Source organism: Paroedura picta, chromosome 3 (assembly GCF_049243985.1).
Source record: "Paroedura picta isolate Pp20150507F chromosome 3, Ppicta_v3.0, whole genome shotgun sequence".
NCBI classification, from domain to species: Eukaryota; Metazoa; Chordata; class Lepidosauria; order Squamata; family Gekkonidae; genus Paroedura; species Paroedura picta.
The window spans coordinates 11,848,243-11,859,233 of NC_135371.1; positions in this window are offsets into that span (position 1 = coordinate 11,848,243).

The following is a 10,991-nucleotide window of genomic DNA, read 5'->3' on the forward strand; positions in this document are numbered from 1 at the left end:
TCCTGCCGCTTCACTCTCTGAATCTGGCCCTTGGGACTCAAGGGGCTACGCTGTGCCATCTGTACTTCACAAAGGACAGGGAACTATTGTTTCCTTCTGTCCATAAGGAACGGACTAACACCTCCGCAGGTGTACCAGGGGCCAACCATCTCCGCCCCAGTGGCCCTTGGGATCGCATTGTAAATCTCCCACACCCTCACCCTTTAATGCCATTCAAGTGCTACACTCTTGCGAACAATCTGCAACACTAGCGAAAAAGACCTGTGTGTTCCCATTGTTGTGGTTCCAACAAAGTCCCTCCCCCTGGCTCTCTCCTCCGAACTTCCGGCGAAGCGATCACCATTTTTTTTTTCTCGGAGCGAGCAGAAAGCAACGAACCAGCGAGGCTTCATTCACCCAGCGAGGCTTCTCCGGCTACAGTCCCTCCGCAGAAGTGCTTTAAATGCCCCCTAAGTCCCCAAGCACAACACAGCCCCGTTTGCAAGTTCCCTTTATTTTTGGCCGAAAATTGCACCCGTGCGGGGGGGGGGGGGTTTCCACTCAGGGGACCGTGGTAACGATGACTCGCCAGCTCACTTGCCAGCTAGATGGGTCTCTCCATTAGGAAGAATCAAGCCATATTCATTGCAACGTGTGTTTTTCTTTTTTTAAAAAAAACTGTGCTTAAAGGGAAAGGGGCTTTTCCAGAGCATGATAACAACCAGCCATTGGCTGTTCGTTTGATTGACGGCCAGAGGCAGGACAAAGCACAGAAAAAATTGCTTCCTTTCTAGCTATTTTTGCGAGACCGGAAACCTGTGGGAAACGATTGAAACGCTACTGGATTCCACTACAAAGGCAGGTATGCATAACGCCGGGATTGCACTTTTAAAAATAGCGTTTCTGCTTTGTGGAACCGATTGGCAACATTGGTCCTTGTGCGGAAACACCCTCATTATCTTAAAAAAATTTTTTTGATGCAGATTGTATTATACACTGACAAAGTATATCAAAACAAGGGCAACTTGCCAGGAACTGTTTGTTGAATATTGTGTTGTTGAAAATTGTGTTGAACTTTGGTGCTCTCCTATTAGCAGGCTCTTTCAGTAAACAGTTTATTGAGCCTGCATGGATTCATTTGTTTACTTACAATAAATATACCACATCCTCCTCCTTTACTTTGGTGTGATCAATAAAATCCAAATACTACAAAAATGTGAGTAATTTTCTGGCACTTTGACTCATTGTCGGGGGATCTCCCAGCTCATCTCCAGACAGTTAGGCTGAGGAGAAAGCCCCTCATGTGCGCCCCTTCAAAAGGAATGCACATGGCCACAGAGACCCCTTGGCTAGCACAGTCTGTTGCTTGGCTGGTGATGTCTGCCCTTCTGAAGCCTGAAGCCTACTGTTGGCAACTGCAGTCCTTGTTGTTGTCCACAAGGCCAAGTAGTTGCCTCAAGGTCTCACTGTCCACTTTCTTGTAAAGCTAACTCCACTTGAAATTCTGGGCCACTTATGCCTTTGATTTCATAGGACCTTCATGGCAAATACTGTTTTTTATTTACCAGGCCAGGGTTGAGCAAAGTCACTTCAGTTCTTATGTTTCTCCAGCCAGCTACTTGTTCATTACATACTGTTATAGGCTCTAAATATTCCTTATTTAGAACTCCTTGCCCTTTCCAGACTCACAGGACCCTTGGTGGTCTGTCTGTCTTTTTGCACCCAAAAATACAAACTCTAGCTGGACACATCCACACTGCTCCAACGCAACCTCAGCCTGCAAGTCTCTACCATTGTCTCTACTATTGCTGCTCTTCTCTAGACTATAAAGATCAGCTCAGCGGGCAAAAATGGCTACTTTGGAGGGTGGACACTGAGGCATCATAATGTTTTGAGGCCCCACCTCCAAACCTTAAGGAATACTTCCAACTCAGGTGGTAGCCAACCTCCAGGTGGGGCCTGGAGAGCAGGAATTACAGCTCATCTCCAGATTATAATGATCAGCTCCCCAGAAAATGGCCGCTTTGGAGGGTGAAACATTGTACTATTTTGAAGCCTCACCTCCAAACCTCAAGGAATATTTCCAATCCAGGGGTAGCCAACCTCCAGGTGAGGCCTGGAGAGCTCCTGGAATTACAGCTCACTTCCATACTATAAAGATCAGTTCCCCAGGCAGAAATTGTTGCTTTGAAGACTGGAAGGCATTGTTGTGCAGCAGAAACATTTAAAGCTTCCCACGCAGGATGCTGTGAAGATGAAACACTTGAGGCCTACTGCACAGGGTTGTTGTACAGAAGAAACAGGAGGTAAAAGAGCCTGCGTAACAGCATCCAGTTTCATCTGCACAGCTACCTTGCACGGTAGGCTTCAAAAGTTCAGAGAGTGGTGGAGAAGAGATGCACATGGTTTGGTTGCATCTTCCCTCCAGCAGCATGAGAATGGGCATTTCTGTGGCCTCCCTGTCAGGCAGGAGACCTCCTAGGGGGATTTAATAATGGCAAAAAGAATAGCCAGAAGTTCCTTTCTGATTTGTGCATAGATACATAGTACTGTGTCAGTGCTCCTGAAGCAGAAGCAATAGGTTGCTTCTGTTGAAACAGGCATACCAAATCACAGCCACACAGCCCAGAAAACCCACAACAGGTTCTCTACCTGGGGCAGAATTCAACTGAACTCGACTCCTCCTACTGTCCTTCCCTCCAACGTTCCTTCCTCCTTCTGGAAGTGGCCGCGGGAAGCAAAAGGCAGGATCTGCCTGAGCATTGGCAGTCCTACAGCCTGAATACCTCGAAGAGTAGGTGACCTGCTGCCTGATGATCTGCTGTCACTCTCCTGTGGCCTCACCTACCTCATAAGGTTGTTGTGAGAATAAAACGCACTCCTAGTAGCTCTTCAGGAGGAGGATGCATTAGGTAGAGATATATACTTTCTTTTTAAAGCCAGCTGTAATGTTGCATTTTTATGCCTGTATATTCTTTAGTCATAGAGCCTCTTGTGCCGCAGGGTGGTAAAGCAGCTGTATGAAGCTCTGACCATGAGGCTGGGAGTTCAATCCCAGCAGCCGGCTCCAGGTTGACTCAGCCTTCCATCCTTCCGAGGTCGGTAAAATGAGTACCCAGCTTGCTGGGGGGTAAACGGAAATGACTGGGGAAGGCACTGGCAAACCACCCCATATTGAGTCTGCCATGAAAACGCTACAAGGCGTCACCCCAAGGGTCAGACATGACTCAGGGCCTTTTCGCACAGGGATCTTTGTTGCAAATTGTTTGCGGAATGAAAAATCACCATTTAAAATAGTGGAATTCGTCGTTATGCATACCTGCCTTTGTAGTGGAATCAGTTGCGTTTTTTAGCGTTTCCCACAGGCTTCCGGTCTCGGCAGAAATCGCTAGAAAGGAAACGCTATTGCCAAGCTCGTCCCGCCCCTGGCCGTCAAGCAGCCAATGGGCAGCCGTTAGCATGCTCCCAAACAGCCCCTTTCCCTTTAAGAAAGGTTTAATGTGACCTGTCGCTTGATTGTATGATCGTTTGCACGCTGCCTCGAGTGATAAAAAAAAAATCCCCCCCCCTCTCACGGGCCCGATTTTCGGCTGAATTTATTTGTAAAAAATAAAGGGACTTTATTTCAGCAAACGGGCTTTTCAGTGGTTTGTGCTTAGTGACTAAAGGTGAAGGACTGAAGCCAGGGAAGCCTCTAAACAGAAAGAGGCTCGCTGGTGCGTTTATCCCCGCTCGCTCGGAGAAAAAAAAATGGCGATCGCTTCGCCGGAAGTTTGGAGGAGAGACCCAGGGGGAGGGACTTTGAAGAACCAGCAACAATGGTAACGCACAGGTCTTTAGCGCTACTGTTGCAGATTGGTTGCAGGAGTGTATCGCTATCCGGAGGGTGAATCCACTTTTCTGGATTCCCCTGAAAGCGCCACAACGAAGCGCTTTTTGCTGATTGGTTTCAGGATTGTTGCAGATTGTCTACGACGTCGTGGGTTATGGCAAATTAGTAGCGTTTCCAAATGGCAACCATTCTGCTACTTTGAAGCCGTGTGAAATGGCCCTCAGTGCTTGCACAGGGGATGCCTTTACCTTTATTCTTTAGTCACATTATTTAAAAATGCTATAAAATTGGGTCTTGGAAACTAGAAAGTGTCTGGAACCGGAGAGAGAAAAGTCTGTGCAGTGTGGAATACCTCGTCAGTCCATGAGTACCTGTTGTTAGCTCAATGAGGGAGTTTCTTAAGTGGTGGTAAATACAATAACAGTTAAACTAAACCCAGCGGTAGAGGTCCAAATTTTCTTGAGCATGCATTTCCAGATCTGGTTAAATCTTGCCACCAGCATGTCCTTTTTGGGGGTGAGACCCAGAGAGATCAGGATCAAGAATGATCCACTGCCACACTACGCAGGGAATCCACTAAACTGTTAAAACATCACTTGACATCCCATTCCTGGGGGACAAAGAAAGCAGGGCACATTTGCCATTCAACAAATCAGGAATGTACAAGCCAGACATTTTGGGTTGTTCTTTATGCCAGCCAGTGTCTATGCTGATTAATTATTTTGTAGCCGATTATGTCTTCCTTTTAATAACCAGATTATTTTCCACATCATGTCAGCTGGTTGGGTGTGTCTTCTTGGAAATGATCACAGAAATACAAAGTGCACACAGCCGTTCCCTGTGCTATCTTTGGTCTGCAATACAGCTGATTGTTATCAAGACTCAGCTGTACATTTATAGGTGAGTTCACATGGTCGTACTTGTTTGTATAATGTCACCGGTAGATGTCAAGATCCGGTATGGTCTTTCTTTGTAATGCTTCCTTGCCATGTTTATATGTCATATTTCCTTGAACTGTTTTATACTGTTTGGCTTGTTATATCCATCTAAGCTTTGGCTAAGTAAGGTCCCCTTTGACCTGTTCTTAACCCATCTTTTAATTCTGCATAGTTTCTCACAGGTCTTCTGCTTGATGGACTGATCCATGCTCTTAGGAATGTGTGTAGTAATTGGAAGTTTCCGCATCTTTTAGCCTGGGAGAACTTTCTGGGAAGAGGGAGAGCCTGGCATGTTATTGAGTGTGCCAAGATTCAAATTGGACAGAGGGGTTGCAAGGGTAACATAAAAGTAGGCTCAGCAAATGAAAGCTCAGCAAATGGAGGACACAGAAGCTGGGCAGAATGCTTCCCACTTCCCATGTACCAATGGGACCCTTAAGCTGGAGTCTGAACTGCTAATACCAACTCAGAGTCACTTTAGAAATAACCACTCCTTTTCCCCCATCGAGCTGGAGGCAATGGCGGCCAAGGAGGCAATGGGGAGGCGCGCAAAGCGCGCCTCCCCATTGCCTCCTTGGCCGCCATTGCCTCCGCCTTGATGTGGGGAAAGGAGCAGGGCCGCCGCGTCAAAGATACGGCGGCCCTGCTCCTTTCCACCCGCACAACCGCCCAACTCTGCCTTCTCCTCGCTGTCGCTGCCGGGGCCCGCCGCCTTGGCCGCCACTCCCGTCACGCGCCATGTGGCCGGCTGCCTCAGGCTCGCCACGGCACTGATAAAACTGTTCTGACCGAGCAGTGATATCAGGGCTCTCTCAGCCTCACCCACCTCACAGGGCGTCTGTTGTGGGGGGAGGAAAGGGAAGGAGATTGTAAGCCGCTTTGAGCCTCTTTCGGGTAGGGAAAAGCGGCATACAAGAACCAACTCTTCTTCTCCTTCAGTAATATCAGGGCTCTCTCCGCCTCACCCACCCCACAGGGTGTCTGTTGTGGGGAGAGGAATGGGAAGGTGACTGTAAGCCACTTTGAGCCTCCTTCGGGTAGGGAAAAGCGGCATATAAGAACTCTTCTTCTTCTTCTTCTTCTTCTTCTTCTTCTTCTTCTTCTTCTTCTTCTTCTTCTTCTTCTTCTTCTTCTTCTTCTTCTTCTTCTTCTTCTTCTTCTGTAGTGCCCCAATGCACACTCAAACACACAGACATGCATGCATCCCCCAACCACACACATACACACACACACACACACTATGCAGCATGACAACACAATCTCTCCTTTTCCAGTTGTTTCTTATGCACAGCCACTCTTTCTCAAATGCTTGGCATTTGCTTCCCCTGGACTGAGGGAGGGAGGCCTTTCCAAGAGCAACGCAGGGGAGCCTGAGGGCCTTCCTTTTGAGAGGGGGGGGGGCTTTCACCATCTGCCAAACAGTTGCCTGACAGGGAGGCCACAGAAAAGCCCCTTCTCACTTAAAATACTGCTAAAATACAACAAAGTTAGACAGAGCCAAGCCATGTGTCTTTCTTCTTTGCAACTCTCTGCAGATCTTTGCTACTCTCTGCAGATCTTTGCAACTCTCTGCAGATGAAACTGTTTTTTTTTGTCTCCTGTTTCATCTGCACAACAACCCTGTGCAGTAGGCCTTAAGTCTTTCAATTCAACAACAACAACCTGTGTGGGAGGCCTTAAATGTTTCTTCTCTACCACAACTCTGTCCAAAGTAGCCCTTTCTGCCTGGGGAGCTTATCTTTATACTCTGCAGGTGAGCTGTGATTCCAGGAGCTCTCCAGGCTCCACCTGGAGTTTAGCTACCCCTGGGTTGGAAATATTCCTGGAGGTTTGGAGGTGGGACTTCAAAATCGTACAATGCCTCAGAGTCCAGCCTTCAAAGGAGCCATTTTTGCCTGCAGTTGGGAGGGAGTGGGGCAGGTGTGTCCCTCCTGGGCTATGGGCTATGGTCAGCTCTTACCAGCAACTGTTTGTATTCTGGGGCGCAGACAGGCAGACCAGCATCAGTCCTGTGAGTCTGGAAAGTGCAGGAAGATCTAAATAAATACTTACAGCCTGAAACTGTAAATAGTGAGAGGGAGAGGAAGGGAAGATGATTGGAAAATGCTTTGAGACACCTTAGGCCTGCTGGGTCACTGCGGCCCATTCCCAGTTCTCTCAGACCTCTCACAGCCCTTCATACCTCACAGGTTGACTATTGTGGGAAGACGAATGGAAAAGGTGTTTGTTAACTGTTTTGAGACTCCTTTAGGTAGTAAACAACAGGGTACAAAAATCGGTTCTTCTAAGGAGCAACTATGAAAGAAGCATGTGGGCACATAACATTTTATCAACAGTGAAAAAATGGAGAAGAAGGAACAGGGTGGACACCTGTGTACTGTGACTACCCCATGTGTATTAGGGCAGAGGGGCATTTCGGTGTCTGGCCTAATTCCCACAAGAAGGGAAATGACGCAGAACAGGGGGGAATTGGTTGCCATGTAATCTTCCCCTAAGAAGAGTCTCCAGTCTGATTTTCCCTTCATATATCTGAGGACATGGCTCTGGAAAGCTCATCTGTAACCACTATGCCACAATTCCCAAAGGTCAGTCTTCTCCCACACTCAACAATCATTCCAAACCACAGGTTTTTGACACCCATATCTCCACACCCATGGCCTCATTGGCCACCATGCCATCACAGCCTCCCACGCAACACACACATTCAACCCCATGCCCTTACAGACTGGACAACTCCTCCCCTTCTGCTTCCCACTGCCAAGCTCTAGCGCCTGTTGTATTCTTGGATACAACGGGCTTCGCCCCTAGTCATAGAATAATAGAGTTGGAAGGGACCTCATCATGGGTCATCTAGTCCAACCTCCTGCATTGTGCAGGACACTCACAACCCTATCGCTCATCTACTGTAACCTGCCACCTTCTTGAACCTTCACAGAATCAGCCGCTCCATCAGATGTCTATCCAGCCTCTGTTTAAAAATTTCCAAAGATGGAGAACCCACCACCTCCTGAGGAAGCCTGTTCCACCGAGAAACCTCTATAACTGTCAGGAACTACTTCCGTTTGCTGAGTCGGAATTTTTTTTTATTAATTTCATCCCATTGGTTTCGGTCCGCCCCTCCGGGGCAAGAGAGAACAACTGCTCCATCCTCTATATGGCACCCTTTTAAATACTTGAAGATGGTAATCAGATCCCCTCTCAGTTGTCTCCTCTCCAGGCTAAGCAGACCAAGCTCCCCCAACCTTTCTTCATATGTCTTGGTCTCCAAACCCCTCACCATCTTTGTTGCCCTCCTCTGGACATGCTCCAGTTTGTCTACATCCCTCTTCAACTGGGGTGCCCAAAACTGAACACAGTACTCCAAGTGAGGACGAACCAGAGCAGAGTCCAGCGGTACCATCACCTCCCATGATCTGGACATGATACTCCATTTGATACAACCCAAAATCTCATTTGCCTTTTTAGCCACTGAATCACACTGTTGACTCATGTTCAATGTATGGTCTTCTAAGACTCCTAGATCATTTTCACACATGCTACTGCCAAGACAAGTCTCCCCCATCCTATATTGGTGTATTTGGATTTTCATGTGGAAACTTATCAAAAGCTTTACTGAAAGCCATTGTATCACAGTCCCCCTAATCCCAGTCCCGGTAAGGCGGTGAACCAATAGCTCGTGGTTGACCACATCAAATGCAGCCGACAGGTCTAAAAGCACAAGAATGGTGGAACCGCTTTGATCTGGCTGGCGCTGGATGTCTTCCGTCAAGGCGACCATCACGGTCTCCACCCCATGGCCAGGATGGAAGCCAGACTGGCATGGGTCAAGGGCCGAAGTTTCCTCCAAGAATACTAGGAGCTGGTCCGGCACAGCCCATTCTACCAGCTTGCCCAGAAATGCAGGATGCGAGACCAGGCGGTAGCTGACGGGATCCCATGTCCAGCGATGTTTTTTCCAGTAAAGGGCATACCACTGCCTCCTTAAGCCAGTCGGGGAACTCTCCTGATGTCAAGGAGAGGTTGATAATCTCCCTCCTCCTATCCGCTGGTCGCCCAATTTAAGCAAACAGGACGGACAAGGATCCAAGGGGCAAGTGTTCGCCCTCACTGAACCCAGTAACTTGTCTACTTTGGTTAATGAGAGCCATCTGAAACCATCAGCAGATGATGCCACAAAGGAAAACAAAAAGAGCCAGCTGTAAACAGCACTAAATTTAAACACAGTAGGGCAGGCTTTCTTAACCAGGGTTTTATGAAACCCTGAGGTTTCTTGAAAGCCCTGGAAATGTTTTCTCAAATGTGTGAGAGCTAATTAATTTTTTAATATAGTTTTAAAATTTGTTAAACATTTATTGGGTGACATGACCATATATGACCATGGTCATGTTGACCCCCCCTCCGCATGACCAATAACCTAAGGCCATTCCGCACCAGAATCTATGTAGCAAATTGGTTTCGGAACGAAACCCCCCCAATTTAAATAGTGGAATTCGTCGTTATGCATACCTGCCTTTGTAGTGGAATCCAGTTGTGTTTCTATCGTTTCCCACAGGTTTCCCGTCTAAGCAAAAATCGCTAGCCAGGAAGCGATATTGCCGAGCTTTGTCCCGCCACTGGCCATCAATCAAACGAGCAGTCAATGGGCGGCCGTTATCATGCTCCCGAAAAGCCCCTTTCCCTTTAAGGAAGGTTTAAAAAAAAAAAACACGTTGCAACGAATCTGCGTTGATTCGTTGCAACGGAGAGACCAATCTAGCTAGCAGGTGGTGTTTGAGCTGCCGTTTCATTGAGAGCTGCCACGCTCTCTCCGAGTGGAAAGAAAAATAACCCCCCGCACGGCCACGATTTTTGGCCAAAAATAGAGTGAAAAATAAAGGGGAAATAAACCAGCAAACGGGGCTGTGTGGTGCTTGGTGCTTGGTGACTTAAAACAGCTCTGGGGAGGGACTGCAGCCGTGGAAGCCTCACTGGGTAAACGAAGGCTCGCCGGTGCATTGATCTCTGCTCGCTCCGAGAAAAAAAAATGGCGATCGCTTCGCCGGAAGATCAGAGGAGAGAGCCAGGGGGAGGGGACTTTGCAGAAACCGCAACAATGGTAATGCACAGAACTTTCCCACTAGTGTTGCAGATTGGTTGCAAGAGTGTAGTGCTTTTCGGAGGGTGAATCCACTTTTTGGGATTTCCCTGAAAGCGTTACAACGAAGCGCTTTTTGCGGATCGGTTTCAGGAGTGTGGTAGATTGTCAACGATGTTGTGCATAACTGCAAATTAGTAGCGATTTCAATTTGCAACCATTGTGCAATTTTGAACTACTGCGGAATGGCCCCTAAAGTAACCATATGTTGCATAATCTCACCGTTTCTGGGATTTCTCGAAGCCTGAAGAATGTGTCAGGGGTTTCTCCATATTAAAAAAGTTGAGAAAGGTTGCAGTAGAGCAATTACAATAAATTCAAAATTTATGTTCTTTAAACAACTGATAACCAGCCAAGGTAAATGTGGCTGTACCTCTTAAGTTCTTTCATATTACTTTACATGAGCATGTATAAGAATTCCTAGATTCTTCAGATTTAACTTGGGTTCTATGTATAACAATACAATATTAGTGATGTTAAATTAAGCTGATTTAATTTTCCGTAAATAATACAGGTTCGCCACACCTCCCATGTTTCCATTTGAAGAAGCCGAAGGCAAAACCTCGGGAATAGACGTGTTATTGAATTAAGAAGAATCGCCGGGGGTTTAAGTCTCTGTAATAAGAAAAAGAACCTTACTTTGTGCTTAAAGAAGATATATTTTATGAGTTTATTGTAATTGCTGTAATTTAGTTCCTTTCACAGGAGCCTCTTGTGGCGCAGAGTGGTAAGGCAGCCGTCTGAAGCTCTGCCCATGAGGCTGGGAGTTCAATCCCAGCAGCCGGCTCAAGGTTGACTCAGCCTTCCATCCTTCCGAGGTCGGTAAAATGAGTACCCAGCTTGCTGGGGGGTAAACGGTCATGACTGGGGAAGGCACTGGCAAACCACCCTGTATTGAGTCTGCCGTGAAAACGCTAGAGGGCGTCACCCCAAGGGTCAGACATGACTCGGTGCTTGCACAGGGGATACCTTTACCTTTACCTTAGTTCCTTTCACAGTGGGCTTTTTATTGTTTCGCTCTTGAAGGATGGCAACCCTAGCTGCTTCCTCAGGTATTGATGCAACTCTTGTCAACAATAGTAGCAACAGGGAAATTACACATGCCTTT